The following is a 14,754-nucleotide window of genomic DNA, read 5'->3' on the forward strand; positions in this document are numbered from 1 at the left end:
GAAAGACTTAAAACACTTTGTGCAGATCTAGAAGAGAAGCATGAAGCATCAGAACTTCAAATAAAGCAGCAGTCTACAAGTTACTGAAATCAGTTACAACAGAAAGAGGTAAAGGTTATTCCAGTTACTTCATGTTACTTCTACTGTAATGTATTTAGGGAGGTTTTAAAGAGTTAGAATATAAATTAAGCTATTTTTGGATATGAAAAAGTATTGAAAGGGTATTGAATTTAATAATCTCAGCTAAGTTTGATGTTACTGATTTAACAAGAATTCTTTGAGCTTTTTTACTAAGTTTATGTTATAAAAACTGAACTTTGTGGTATTTAATTTATGCATCCCAAAAGAAGAAAGGTCTTTGTATAAAATATCTTTTAGACATCTGTTGCTTGTAATTTCTAACTTGGTGAAACATAATTTCTTACCTGTTTACTTAAAGTTGTTTTAAATCATTACTAATAACTTTTTTTTTTTTAAAGTAAGACCACAGGGGAGTGATGTAGCTCAGTAGTTGAGTGCCTGCTTCCTATGCACGAGGTCCCGGGTTCAATCCCCAGTACTTCCTAAAAATACATGGATATACATACACACACACACATATATATGTATGTGTATATATATATATCATTATAAATGTTAATACACACTGTATTGGCATCTACTTGATTTTCCTTAGAAAAAACAGAATATTGCATATATTATAGCTGAACTTTAATATTCTGTAAATTTTGTGTGTATGCCTTTAGTTTGATAGAAATAGATATTTTGGAATTGGCTTGTATTTTCTTTATAGTGCCAATAATATATATTATATAATTTAGCCCATGTTATATAGACTATGTCCTCATGTTTCATGCTGTTGTTGAATTCTCTTTAGTGTTTAGTACATAAATGGAGTTTAAGAAACACATGAATTGAACCATTTCCTATTTTATTATCCATATTGTTTAGATGTTCTTCAGTTTATTGATTAAATGTTCATTTATACCATAAAAAAAAATAGTTATTTTGAAGTGCTTATCTACTAATTCTAATATCTTTGTCATCTCTGGGTTGGTTTTTATTGATCCATTAATTATGGGTCACATTGCTTCTTGTGATACAGATTTCTGGAGCTTTTTCTTTTTCCCCAGCTTGGTTTTTTTTTTTTTTTTTTTAAAGGTACAGGGGCCAGCAATGAACCTGGGACCTCATATGTAGTATGTCAGTGCTCAGCCACTTGAGCTACACCAGCTCCCCGCAAACTTCTTCTTTTCCTAGTGCCTACTCTCTGATAGCCTACTCCACAGATTCATTCACCTCAGAAGTCCCAAACTTCAGTCTCTGCCTTCTTAGCTTAGTGAGCCTGTGGTAATCTCTTTTGGTTGTTTCTTCCTTTCTATACTAAGTCTGGAATGTGCCTCCAGGTAGAAGAATGGGCCAGTCTTGGGGCTGTCCTTGTAAGTCCTGCAGTGACACTCTTCTGACTTCTGAAAACAGTTCCTTCATAAATTTTGCTCAGTTTTTTAGTTATTTATAATGGGAGGGACAGTATGGAACCAGGGTAGTAGAAGTTTTAATATATCTTTTTAATAATATTTCGTGACAACTTTCTTATCTTAACCATTTCAGTAATATCAGTCATCTTCAACAATGTTAGACTTAAGCTTCATTTATATGATCTAGACCAGATGATTTTTTTTTTACCACAATCAAACTCTTTGAGTTCTACTTCTTAAATAGCTGTTGAGTTCCTTGTAGATTTCTGCAGAACTTCTCCTTCTTATAATCAAGCTTCAGTTGTATGTAGTCATAATACATGATTTATATATTTTATGCTTTCATGCTTTTCATCTAATTCAATTCTTACATTCATGCTATACCTTTAAAAAAGTACATTTGATTTTTAAAATACAATGCAATTAGATTATTTTAAGTGGAAAATCCTGGCAATAACTGTAGCAAGATATCTTTAAGATAATCTCCCTATGATACTAAATTTTTTAAGCTCTTTTATTTAATTTGAGCTCATCCTGAAACATTAATGCCAAAGATTACTTTTCCAATTTAGGGAATAAATATTGAATTTTAATTGGGATTGTGGCCTATATAGTGAAAGGTGGGGAAACGTGAAACATAGATAAAACCGAAATTTAAAAAATCACTAATAGCAATTTCTAATCACTTCTTTCCATACAAAATCTTTAAAATAAATAAATCTTTTAGATATTGTTGGAATATATTGATTTCAGAGCCATTTGCTTTACTCGTCTACTGTTTGGTAAACGTACAAAGAGAGTAATGGAATAAATAAGAGTGGAAAAAATAGAAGCAAATATTTGAGATTCTGTCTTTTGTGCAACAAGTCTAATATAATGGAACTAACACTCATTTGGTGATTAAGGAGTGACACTATCTATGTCTGTCCCTGTTACGGGCCCAAGTTTTTTCATTTATGAAATGTAGAGATTAGACTAGATGATATTTAAGGTCACACCACTCTTTTAACAAAGGAGTGACACTATCTATGTCTGTCCCTGTTACGGGCCCAAGTTTTTTCATTTATGAAATGTAGAGATTAGACTAGATGATATTTAAGGTCACACCACTCTTTTAACATTTGAAAAGCTACAAATAAAAATCAAACATTAAAATGACATCAAGCTTCTAAGGTTTACCTTACGCCCTTGCCTTTATTTTTACATGCAAATTGCAAGTATCTGTAATCAGTTTGCGCCATAGGGAATCTTAAGGGTGGCACAAAAAAACCATCCAAAATAAACACTTTCGAACAGATGTTTAAATTTTTAAGTTAATGAAAGTAGGCCAGGAGAACAAAAAAGTGCAAATGCCATCTGGTCACTGACTTGATTTTTGGGAAATTGATATTCTTATGAATACAGTACTCATTTAAGGTAGAAATGCAGATATCAAAGTAAACTGTTGAATAAATCATAGAAATGTAAGTTAATAAATTAGGTAAGATTGGAACAATCTATAAAATTTAAATCCTTTTTATTCTGCTCTAGAGTATAAAATTGAGAAATTAAAAAGTTGTACACCACTCTTTGAATTAAGCTGACTCACTAAAAGTACCACCTTACCACTGGATTTACTGGAGAGTGCACTTATGTTTCTATCGAAGTACATATCTATTGCCTGAATGGCAAAGTTCATAAATATTGCCTGAATGGCTGTTTTTGTTTGTTTTTTAAACCATAACACCATCTCAGTTACAGAGCCAGCATGATATAATAGTTTTGTCTAATGGGCTTGCCACTAGATATTGGTGTCTGAACATTGAGAGGCACTTCCTATCAGCTCCTAATTAAAAAATAGGAAATGATTGTTTTAAGTTGAAAAACTGTTGAGTTTTAAAACTGAGCTGCTTCTCTGATACAGCTCTTATTCTTTGGGCATTTCAGTTGTTACTGTTAAATATATGTAATGTGTGTATTTATATATATACATCTTGAGGTATATTGTTAGAGTGGTCATAAATATTGTAAGAAATATTTTATAACTGAGGAGTGGAATATACAGTTGATGGATGGTTCAGATCTCTGTGCTCAATGTCATTTTCCTCTTTATTGATCACTTCTGCATAGGAGAGGTGGTGGCCCCCATTGTATAGTTTCAAGAGGAGAGGTGGCAGTGAGGAAACAGATTGTTACTTCAGGAAACCCAGGCCTAAAACGATAGACCTGGGCCCCTGTCATTTCTCCTTTTTGGTGCCTTGATAAAAATGTTGAAGCCTTGAAAATTGTAGATGATGTGGCATTGTTGTAACCCTCAACTCAACAGCTACTTTTTTCATGAAACTTTATTAATGATGTTCTTTCATTGGTATCCAACCTGAGGCAACAGACTTCATCTCTAAATCCTCAAATTTATCCACTTATTCATTTATTGGATTCTTCTATTGTTAACTAATTAAGTGCAAGCTATTTTGCACCTAGCAGTCTCTTTATCTGCCCAGTGAAATAAGTGGTTTTATTTCTGAATTTGCAGATAGGTTCCAATGGTTATTATGTGTCTATCCTTGTGCCTGACCATGCAGATTTGACCCCTGTAGCTTTGTAATGTGCTTTGAAGTCATCAAGTGTGAGTTCTCCAACTTCATACTTTTTAAAGACATTTTTGGCTGTTCAGGGTTCTTTACCCTTCCAAAAAAATTGATAATTGGCCTTTCCATTTCTGTAAAAGGGATGTTAGGATTTTTATTGGGATTGTGTTGAATCTGTAAATCAGTTTGGATAGAATTGACATTTTGATATTTATTTAGTCTTCCAGTCCATGAACACAGAATATTCTTCCACTTACTTAGGTCCCCTTTGAATTCTTTTAGCAATGTTGTGTAGTTTTTCTGTGTACAAGTCCTTTACATTCTTAGTTAAATTTATTCCTAGATATTTAATTTTTTAGTTTTTCTTGATTTCACTCTCAGATTGCTCATTCTTAGTGTAGAGAAACACTATATATGTATATTTTTTTGCATTGATCTTATATCCTGCCACTTTGCTGGACTTGTTATATTAATATTTAGTAGATTTTTTAGGATTTTCTCTATATAAGATCATGTCCTCTGCAAATAGTGAAAGTTTTACTTCTTCCTTTCCAATTTGTATGCCTTTTGTTTCTTTTCTTTTTCTTGCCTAACTGCTCTAGCAAGCACTTCTGTTATAATGTTGAATAAGAGTGGTGACTGTGGGCATTCTTGACTTGTTGCAGGTCTTTGAAGGAAAGCTTTTAATCTTTCATATGATGTTAGCTGTGAGTTTTTCATATATGTCCTTTATCATGTTGAGGAAGTTTCCTTCTATTCCTATCTTTCAATGCGTTTTTTATCAAGAAAGGATGTTGAATTTTATCAAATGCCTTTTCTGCATCGATACAGATGATCATGTAATTTTTCTACTTTAATCTGTTAATATAATGTATTACACTAATTGATTTTCATGTGTTGTACTATCCTTGCTTATCTGAGATAAAACCCACTTGGTCATGGTGTATAATTTATATAATGTGTTGTCAAATTTGATTTGCAAGCATTTTATTGAGGATTTTTGCATCTAAGTTCATTAGAGAGATTGGTCTGTAATTTTCTTTTAGCATCTTTATCTGGATTTTGTGTTAGGGTGATATTGGTTTCATATAATGAGTTAGGTAATGTTCCCTCCTCTTCAGTTGTTTGTAGTTTTTTTTTGAAGAGTTTGAATAGGATTGGTATTAGTTCTTTTTGCAATGATTGGTAGAGTCCACCTGTGAAGCCATCTGGTCCTGGTCTTATTTGGCTGGGAGGTTTCTGATTCAACTTCATTAGTAGTGATTGGTCTGTTCAGGTCTTATATTTCTTCTTTCAAAAGTGTAGGTTGTTCATGTGTTTCTAGGAACTTGTCCATTTCATCTAAGTTGTCCAACTTGTTGGAATACAGTTTTTCATAGTGTGTCTTATGATTTTTATTTCTGTGGAGTCAATAGTGATGTTCCCTCCCTCATTTCTGATTTTATTTATTTTCATCTTCTCTTTTTTTCTCTGTTAGTCTAGCTAAGGTATTGTCAATTTTTTTAATCTTCTCAAAACACCAGCTTTTGGGTTTAATTCTGTTGTTTTTTTGATTCTCAATTTCATTTAATACTGCTCTAATCTTTGTTATGTCTTTCCTTTTGTCTACTTTGGGGTTAGTTTGTTCTTTTTCTAGTTCTTCCAGATGTGCAGTTGTAGCTTTGATTTTAGCTCTTCTTTTTTAATGTAGGCCTTTAGGGCTATAAATTTCCCTCATTCCATAAGTTTTGATATGTTGTCTTCTCATTCCCATTCATCTTGAGATATTAACTTATTTTTCTTGTAATTTCCTCCTTGACCCATTGATTGTTTAATAGTGTGTCATTCAACTTCTGTATATTTGTGAATTTTCTAGTTCTTCACCCATTATTGATTTCCAGCTTTATTTTGTTGTAGTCAAAGTTCTTTGTATAATTTCAATCTTTCTAAATCATTGAGACTTGTTTTATGACCTATCATGTGGTCTGTTTTGCAGAATGATCCATGAGCACTGAAGAAGAATGTATATCCTGCTCATTTGTGTTGCAATGTTCTGTACATGTCTTTTAGGTCTAGTTCCTTTGCTTGTTTTTCAAGATGTTTCTTTATTGATCCTCTTTCTAGATGTTCTATTGCTGAGAATTGTGTATTGAAGTCCCCCACTTTTGTTGTAGAGGAGTCTCTTTCTCCCCTTAGTTTTGCCAATATTTGTTTCACGTGTTCTGGGGCTCCCTGGTTAGTTGCATGCATATTTATGATTGTTCTTTTTTCTTAGTAGGTTGCCCCTTTTCTTAATATTTAATGTCATCCTCTGTCTCTTTCACCAGTTTTGCATTTAAGGTCTATTTTGTCTGATATTAGTGTAGCTACCCTAGCTCTTTTTTGGTTACTGGTAGTATGTGTGGAAAATAACTTTCCATCCTTTCACTTGTAACCTATTTGTGTCCTTGGGACTAAGGTGAGTTTCTTATAGATAGCATATAGGTGGATCATATTTTTTTAATCCATTCTTCCAATATGTTTCTCTTAACTGGGGAGTTTAATCCATTAACATTCAATGTTGTTACTGTAAATACAGTACTTACTTCAACCATTTTATCTCTAGGCTTCCATATGTTATATCTTATTTTTCTTTCTCTTATGCTTTTAGCTACGGTTACTAATAATCCTCCTTTGTACTCTTTCCTCCAACACACTTTGTCCTGTCTTCTTCTTTCAGCCTGCAGGCTACCCCTTAGTATTTCTGGTAGAGCAGGACTTTTATTCACAAATTCTCTCAATTTATGTTTATCTGCAAATATTTTAATCTCTTTCAGTTTTGAAGGATTATTTTGCTGGATAGAGAATTCTTGGCTGGCAGTTTTTCTCTTTCAATAACTTAAATACGTCATACCACCGCCTTCTCACTTCCATAGTTTTAGATGAGAAACAAGCACTTAATCTTGTTGAGCATCCCTTATAGGTGATGGATGTCTTTTCTCTAGTTGCTTTCAGGATTCTTTCTTCATCTTTGGTATTTGACAGTCTGATTAGTATGTGTCTCAGAGATCTGTTAGGATTTATTCAGTTTGGAATACTTTGTACATCCATGTCCATGAAAACAGTTGGGAAATATTTGACAATCATTTCTTCAAGCACTCTTTCTGCCCTGTTTCCCTTATCTTCTCCCTCTGGGACACCCATAATGTGTATGCTTGTGTTTTTCATGCTGTCATTCAATTCCCTGAGTCCCTGCTCAGTTTTTTCCATTTTTTTCCCTCTCTATTCTTCTGTCTTGGCAATTTCAGATGTCCTATCTCCTTCTTTTTAAAAAAATTTCTTTGTCTTTTTTTTTTTAATGTTACATTAAAAAATATGAGGTCCTCATATACCCCCCCACCTCCCTCACCCCACTCCTCCCATAACAACAACCTCCTCCATCATCATGGGACATTCATTGCACTTGGTGAATATATCACTGAGCACTGCTGTACCACATGGTCAATGGTCCACATTATAGTTTACACTCTCCCCCAGTCCACCCAGTGGGCCATGGGAGGACATACAGTGTCCAGTAACTGTCCCTGCACTACCACCCAGGACAACTCCAAGTTCTGAAAATGCCACCACATCACATCTCTTCTTCCCTCTCCCCATGTCCTATCTTCTAATTCGCTAATTCTTTTCTCTGCCTGTTCAAATCTTTTGTTGTGTGATTCTAGTGTATTTTTAATTTATCCTACTGTGCCTTTCATTACCATAAGATCTGTTTTTTTAAAAAATGTATGTTTAAATTTATTCTGTATGCTCACCCAGTATCCTCTTAATACCCTTTATTTCTTTATTCATCTCCTTGAATTGATTTAGGAGATTTGTGTGTACATCTTTGATTAGTTATTATAAATTCTGTGTCTCCTCTGGTTTTTTAGTTTGTTCCTTGACTGGGTTATATCTTTCTGTTACTTAGTATGGCTTGTAATATTTTGCTGATGTGTAGACATGTTTATCTTGATGGATTTACTCCATTGGTCAGTTTTTCTCTCTTGCCTAGGGTTTTATTGTTGTTGACTTTGTGTTCTCTTTGACACTTGGTTCTGCTTATTTTAAATCTTTAGAATTGTCTGTGTTTAACTGAAAAAAAGAAAAAAAAAAAAAGAGGAAAAGGGAAAAAAAAAAGGAAGAGAGAAGCAGACTTAGTCCAATGGATAGGGTGTCCACCTACCACATGGAAGGTCTGCAGTTCAAACCCCGGGCCTCCTTGACCTGTGTGGAGCTGGCCCACGCGCAGTGCTGATGTGCGCAAGGAGTGCTGTGCCATGCAGGGGTGTCCGCCGCGTAGGGGATCTCCATGCGCAAGGAGTGTGCCCCGTAAGGAGAGCCGCCCAGTGCAAAAAGAGTGCAGCCTGCCCAAGAATGGTGCCGCACACACGGAGAGCTGACACAACAAGATGACGCAACAAAAAAAGAAACAGAAGCAGTCACAAAAGAACACTCAGTGAATGGATACAGAGAGCAGACAACTGGTTGGGGCAGGGGGAAGGGAGAGAAATAAGTAAAAAATAAATCTTAAAAAAAAAAGGAAGAGAAAAAACAAGGAAACCAGTCTTTCCTCAGGCCATCTGTGTCTGACTAGACCCTTCCTTACTGTCATCCACACCACTGGCCCTTAGCCCTGCTACTCACCTAACACCTGGCTGGGCTGTACTTGCTGGCCACCCCTACTGGTTGCCCTGCCACTTTCCTCATGCCCTGCAGTCTGCCTGCCTTCCTGCTGCTTCTGGAGGACAAGTGTACCCGGCTGCTCCCTACTGTACCATCTTGGATCTCTCTTGCCCTTCAGCTTCCTATTTTTTCTATTGTTTTAAAATTGTCTATTTCATTAATCTCTGCTCTAGTCTTTGTTGCTCCTTCCTTCTACTTACTTTGGTTTTAGTTTCTTCCCATTTTAAAGTTAGGTATCTGTTTTTAACTCTTTTTTAATGTAAGCATTCAGAGCTATAAATTTATCTTTTAACACTGCTTTTGCTGCATCCAGTAAGTTTTGGTATGTTGTATTTTCTTTTTCATTTTCATTTGCCTCAAAATATTTCCTAATTTCCCTGTGATTTCTTGTTTTACCCATTGGTTGTTTAAAAATATCTTGTTTGATTTCCACATACTTGTGAATTTTCCATTTCTCCCCTTGTTGTATATTTGTATCTTCATTCCATTTTGGATTGGAGAAGATGCATTGTGTGATTTCAATATTTTTTAATTTGTTGGGATTGTTTTGTGACATAAGATATGGTTTATCTTGATACGTGATCATGAGCCCTCAGGAAGAATGTATTCTGTTCTTGGTGGGTGAAGTGGTGTGTGCGTGTGTATGTGTTTGTGTGTGCATGTGTATATATGTATTAGGTCTAGTTGGCTTAGAATATCATTCAATTCTTGTATTTCCTTATTAATTTCTGTCTTTATATTCTAGCCATTATTGAAAGTGGTACATTAACTTCTATTGCTAATATAAAACCATCAATTTCTTCCTTCAAATTTGTCAGTATTTGCTTCATATTTTCCGGTGCTCTGCTGATGTTAGGTCTATAAATATTTGTACTTGTTATGTCTTCCTGTTGAATTGACTTATTTTCTCAGTATATAATGATCATCTTTGTCTTTCATAACCTTTTTTAAAAATTAAAATCTGTTTTATCTGATATTAGTATAGTTATCCCAGCTCTCTTTTGTTTACTACTTGAATGGTATATATTTTTCTATTCTTTCACTTTCAACCTACTTGTGTCTTTAAGATAAGTTTCTTGTAGACAGCATATAGTTGAGTCATTGTTTTTTCTTTTAAGCTATTCTACCACTCTCTGCCTTTTGACTAGAGAATTTAATCTATATTTAAGGTCACTAATAATGGAGCGCTTTCTTCTGCTAATTCTTATATCATTTTCCCTCATATTTTCCATTAATGCCTGATTTCATATTTACTTAATTTTTTTTGTATTGTATCATATTACAGCCCTTTTCATTTCCATATGGATTTATTTTTTCATTATTTCCCATACCATGGAGTTATAATTTAACATCTTAAATCATAAAACAATCATATTTGATTTGATGCCAACTTTATTTCAGTAGTATGCACATACAGTGTTCCTATACCCTATACCCTTCCATCCCCCCACCTTTTTTTACTTGTTACCAATTATATCTTTATACATTGCAATTCCAAAACTGTAGATTTATCATTACTTTTTTTTTCAGAGTTGAAAAGTATTTTTTATTGCAGATATTTTCATTTACAATGCTAGTGAAATCAATTCCTTTCCCTCTCATGATGAAGCTACATTCCTATCTGGTAAAAACACTCATGAAACACTCTTAGCATTTTTATGTTACTCTCTTTTTTAGTACCTGAGGATTTTTTTGGTTAGATTTTCTATTTCATGCATACTTCTTGCAGTTCTTTCATTTTAAACTTCTCTTTGAACTCTGCTTTGAACTATTGAGTGCAGCCATGAGACAGTTTTTGGTTCAGCTCTATGAAGAGTTTCAGTGCATTGTGTATCAAGTCATGTATCATCTTGTTCCAGGGGGTCTTTGAGTTGTGGTACAAAGGATGGAAACATGATGGTAGAATCTTTGGCAAATTGCCTCAAAAGAAGCTCCATGATCTTGACCAATTCCGATCATTCAATAACATCTGAAATTTATTCTAATTCATTTAAGAACATTATTTCTTTTGGGCTGTGACTCTTTGGCCAGTATTTGAGAAGTGCCATTACCACTAGCTCAGTGAGGGTATTGTCCTTTTTTAAAAAACTGTACTACACAGTATACCAGCAGTGGGTGATAGACACTCGAACTTCACTTTGTGCAGTGGTAATAACACCTTCAATAAAATCTTGTGCTCTTATTTTAGTCAATAGGCAAATTCATTACTTATACTTCCCAATATTTCCAAAAATTCTGCTATGCCATTGTGATGCTCTGTTTCATAAATACACCTATAAAATATATTATTTGTTTTCTGCTGTAAGCTCTTAAGCCTACCTAAGAATTTTTCATAGAATCCATGAAGGGTGGTTTTAAGAAAATCTCTCTTGAGGATCTTCACTGTCAAGAGTTTTAAAGCTGCAATACAAACTTTTTTTTTTTTTTTGGCTATAGACCTTTATTTTTTTTTTCCCCAAATTCTACTCAATTTATTCATTTTTTAAAAAGATATTACATTAAAAAAATATGAGGTCCCCATTCGCCCCCACCGCCCCCACCCCACCACTCCACCCCCAATAACACTTTCCCCCATCATCATGTCGCATCCATTGCATCTGGTGAGTACTTCTCCGGGCATCGCTGCACCCCATGTCCCGTGTTCCACACCATAGCCCACACTTTACCTCGTTCCATCCAGTGGGCCATGGGAGGACATACAACATCCAGCAGTTGTCCCTGGGGCACCACCCAGGACAACTCCCAAGTCCCGAGAATGCCTCCACATCTCTTCTCTTCCTCCCCTTCCCCGCACCCAGCAGCCACCATGACCACTTTTTCCACATCAATGCCACATTTTCTCGATTTTTAACCACAATAGTTCATGAATAGAATATCATTAAGTCCACTCTGATCCTTACTGTATTCCTCCTTCCTGTGGACCTTGGCTTGGTTGTGTCCATTCCACATCTATGTCAAGAGGGGGTTTAGATTCCACATGGATATTGGATGCAATCCTCCTGCTTTCTGTTGTAGGCACTCTAGGCTCCGTGGTGTGGTGGTTGACATTCTTCAACTCCATGTTAGCTGAGTGGAGTAAGTCCAATAAATCAGAGTGTAGGAGCTGAAGTCTGTTGAGGTCAGGGCCTGGCTATCATGTTGTCAGTCCAGAGATTCAAATCCCCTAGATATATCTTAAACCCCAGCACCAACTACAATTCCAGTAAAGTAGCATAAAAGTCTTGTGAAAAGAGATCCCATCTGAGTCCAGCTCCATCACGCAGAAACTCCAGCTCCAAAGAAGGGTCAACTGGCATGGCAGTGAACCCCATCTGCCATGACCATAGAACAAACTTTTGATCAATGTATTTCTTTGGTATATTAGGTTGGAAATCTGGAGACTCTAAAAACCTTACGAAAAATTCATAAACAGGATGTAGATGAGGCCAGCCTGCTTTGAACATTGGTTCATCTTCCCCTGGGTCAAATTCTGCTCCTGTAGGATTGGAGGAAGGTGGTAATGTTCAAAACATGTTAACTGCAAACATGGACAACTTCTGGGTAAATAGGCTCTGTGAGCACATTCCGATTTTGTCTGATATATTCCATTTTCTTAAAGCAGCTCATTTTACTTCCTTCCACTTTAGGTCACCTAGTGGATTGGAAACAAAGGCAAAGAGAACACAACACTGATGTAACTTCTGATTAAAAAGCTTCTCTTGTTGTTTTCTAGATTTTATCCTCTTCCTTTGGATGGGCCATCATTTCCTGTTTCTTGGTCTTGTAATCTTGTTGCAGCAAAGCCAGGAGTTCTGAGCGGCAGAAAAACCCAGAATGGCACTTGGAGAGGCACAGGGACAGATTTATTATGCGTGGGCCCAGAGGAGAGTCAATATCCAAATTCTGAACCCCGTTTTTTCAGTTTTCATAGGTTTATATAGGATTTTATGTGGGATTAGCATGACTTTTGCTCATTGGCTAACGTGTTGCTAGGCGAAATTTTGTAAGCAGGGTTGCAGAAGCAGAATACAGGAGCAAGGCCATGCTTTTGTGGGCTGATTTACAGAAGTGGGGGGCAGGAATGGTTAGATTACAGAAGCAGGGGGCAGGAGTCATTTGTTTGATATTCTCCTGCAAGGCGGTGTCCTGACAGGCTGATTTACAGAAGCAGGGCAGGAGTGGCTCGTTAGATATTTTGCAAGGTTATGCTTTTTATTTCTCAACAATCTTGTTGCACACTGTATGTTTTAATATTTTAAAATGTTAACTATGTTAACTCTGGAGTTTATTCTCTGAGATTTCTCTTTCTTGACTTTGTAACTGGCTGGTGATAATGACAGATTTACTCTAGCATCAGCCCTCCTATCAGGAAGATCCTCTTAAGGCAAATGCTGTGTTCAGGGTCCTCCTGTCTTTTCTTTGTCTTATCCTGGGATTGTGCTTGTTAGTTGCTTTGAAGTTCCCTTGTGCACTGGAGTTTGAATGGCCCATCTATTTCCAGGAGAAAGACCTTTTCCCTACCCTGGATTTTAAAGCAGGGAAGCTTTTGATTCAGGCTGTATGCCTCAATTGTTTCTTCCACTGATTTCACTATCTCACACTGATTTTTACTTGAGGGCAAATTCTAGGAGGAGGACAAGCCAGACAGGTCATTCCCAAGTCATTCTTTCTCAGCCACAGCAACACCAAGCACCCACAAAAGGGACACCAGGCACCCACAAAAGGATTTTTGGACTGGCTCCAAATGACCTGGAAAGATGATGAGGGAGGGGCCAGGAAGAATGCCAGAATCTTTTTCTACAGCTCCCAAAGCTGCACTTTGTTGACCTGCCCAGTCAAAGCAACCCTTCACCTATCCTTCATAGCTGTGGAGGCACATACCATCTTTAAATCTCCTCTGGTGGGCTATGTTGGAAAAATGGCAGCCCTCAGAGTTGGGCCCCCAATGACCTGAAGTAACTCATGAAAAGCCATGATCAGCTATTGTCCATGCCTACCCCTGGTCTTAGGGAAGAGGATTCTCATGTCCCTTCCTGTTACCAGGAAGCTGGCCAAGGGCTGAACCCCAGGGTGGCCTGCCATGAGAATAGGGGATGGGTCCTAGTAACCATAGTGTGGAGAGAAGAATTTACTGGTTTTTACGATAATTTACCAACTTTTTCCTCCTACTTTTCTCTGGTAGCTTAACTGGACTCTGGAGTTGCAAAATAGTTGATTCTGACAGTTCCTCCCTTTTTAATAGTTCTGGTGGAGGGACTAATTCCTGGAGCTTCCTTCTCTGCTATCTCTCCATAATCCCTCCTATGAGCAGCTAAGTTTTTGCGGAAATGTGGCTGCTCTGTAGAATGTTCTATATGTTCTGTTTGCTGATCCAAAGCTCTAATAATTTTTTTTCTCATGCCAAAGAAAACATTCCTCCACCATCTCTGGAGTCCTTTTGGAGATTAGTTGCTCAACATCCCTCTGAAACAGAGACAGGTTTGAAAGAGCTGGATAACCAGAGTAGAAACCCACGAGGCCCCTCTGTATCTCAGATCACAGAGTCCAAGGACATCAGAGAAGTGTTTCTTCCTCTAGTACACCCACTAGGCCCTTGTGTGTAGGTCACAACTACTAGCTTACCCTGGTTACATGCTGTTTTTTCCTGGGACCTGAAGGCTCATCAGTTTGTGACAGGCAGGCCAGTGCTCCCAGAAATAGCCATTAAAGAAATGTTTCTCAAATTTTATGCAAACATCACAACAGGAAAGTGAAATAAAAGTTTAGGTTTGAGGTCAAGGATAAGGGATCAGTTACTCCAGTGGTTATGAAGTTTTCCTGATTCCACATGTTCAGTTAGGGTCCCTCATGTATATATTCCCATAACACTCTGCATATCTTCTGCATAACATTCATCACTATTGTGTTTATTTGATTAACATCTGTATTTCTACTAGATTGTAGGTTCCATAAGGACAGCAGCTCTGACTCTCATGCTTGCTTCTATTACCAGTGTCTGCCATGATAGGCTATCTGAATTAACAGATATAAAATTTAATTGGGGGGGGGGG

General features: G+C 36.5%; 1 protein-coding gene and 1 pseudogene across 1 annotated transcript in view; one reads left to right on the top strand and one right to left on the bottom strand.

Annotated features, from left to right (window-relative positions):
• Positions 1–14,754, top strand: part of IGSF11 (immunoglobulin superfamily member 11) — a 177,134-nt gene that overhangs the window by 94,238 nt on the left and 68,142 nt on the right. The gene's annotated exons all lie outside the window — the stretch shown is intronic.
• LOC139438788 (serine/threonine-protein phosphatase 2A 56 kDa regulatory subunit gamma isoform-like) lies at positions 10,431–12,313 on the bottom strand (annotated as a pseudogene).

The sequence above is a fragment of the Dasypus novemcinctus genome, chromosome 4 (assembly GCF_030445035.2).
Source record: "Dasypus novemcinctus isolate mDasNov1 chromosome 4, mDasNov1.1.hap2, whole genome shotgun sequence".
NCBI classification, from domain to species: domain Eukaryota; kingdom Metazoa; phylum Chordata; class Mammalia; order Cingulata; family Dasypodidae; genus Dasypus; species Dasypus novemcinctus.